The following is a 1,256-nucleotide window of genomic DNA, read 5'->3' as shown; positions in this document are numbered from 1 at the left end:
TGTGTGTGTGTGTGTGTGTGTGTGTGTGTGATTCTTTGATATTCTGCATCTTGAAAGTATCAGATGAAGATAAGACAAGTAGGGATTTGTTGTATGGAAGAAAACGCTATGGATCATGAAACAATAGAATGTATGTCTTATGGTTTATGACTAGTTGTACCCCCAAAGCCAAAGCCTCATACTGTCATTGGGTTCTAGTGTTGGTGGTTAATTCTCTTTTTTTTTTATGTATTTAGTGCAGGGTCTACAGGGTCTCACTACATAGATCAGACTCATAGCGACCCTCTGTTTTCAGTCTCCCAAGTGCTAGGATTACAGGCATGCAGCACCACACCAAGTCCCAATTGCCTCCCTCAGCACAAACCAGGGGCAGGGCTGACACAGTTTCTGGTGCCACGGATGAAATCCCAGTCCCTGCTCTCTGCCTAAACAGGTGCTTTAGTCCGCTGAGCTATCTGGATGGCCCATAATTCTTGATCCAGTGTTGGGATTATGTGTCCCCTGGGGCAGACACTCTGCATACAAATATAAGGAGGGGAGAGAGGCTTGCTAGCTGCCACAGCTACTGCTTCTCCCTTTCCTCTGCTTCTTCCATAACCTGAATGGCCATCGTCTTCCATGTGCCACTCTGCCATGGAGCCAGCCAAGTATGGACTGAAACCTCCAGTAACTGTGAGCTAAATAAACTTTTCCTTCCCTGATTTTTGGTGTTGGGTATTTTGTCTCAAAATGTGGAAAATGTGATTGAGACAGAATTTGGTACCAGGATTGGGGTCATTACTATGACTATATACTTGACCATGTCATTCAAGAGCCTTTGGGAATGGCTTATGGGAAGAGATAGAAAGTCTTTGGAGATGTTGCCTATAAGAGAAGCATTGAAATGACTGGTTATTTTGTGTGGGAGATTCTGGTCAGAGTTCAGAAGACCAGAAGTCCAGTTGAAATCCTGCTTGCAAAGACCAGGCTGGGGAGGTTTCTGCTGGAAAGAAGGACTGTATTTGTTGTTGGACTTCAGATGATGAGTGTTATGGCTTAGCAGCAAATATATGCATTTTGCTCCTGTCCAGAGATTTTACCTGAGACTGAGATTAAGTGTGGTGGGCTGGTTAATCTTGCAAAAGAAGTATCAAGGTAGTTGAATGTTGGTAGGATTTTCTGCCGCGTTCCGGGAGCCCCCAGACCCAGTCCTAGCCCAGGTCCGGTGAGTGTGTGGAGAGCTTCTTGCTACCTGCGCCGGCGGGACCAGTCCCAGC

This window comes from Octodon degus, unplaced genomic scaffold (assembly GCF_000260255.1).
Source record: "Octodon degus isolate 3935 unplaced genomic scaffold, OctDeg1.0 scaffold00121, whole genome shotgun sequence".
NCBI classification, from domain to species: Eukaryota; Metazoa; Chordata; class Mammalia; order Rodentia; family Octodontidae; genus Octodon; species Octodon degus.
This window is presented reverse-complemented; position numbering follows the sequence as displayed.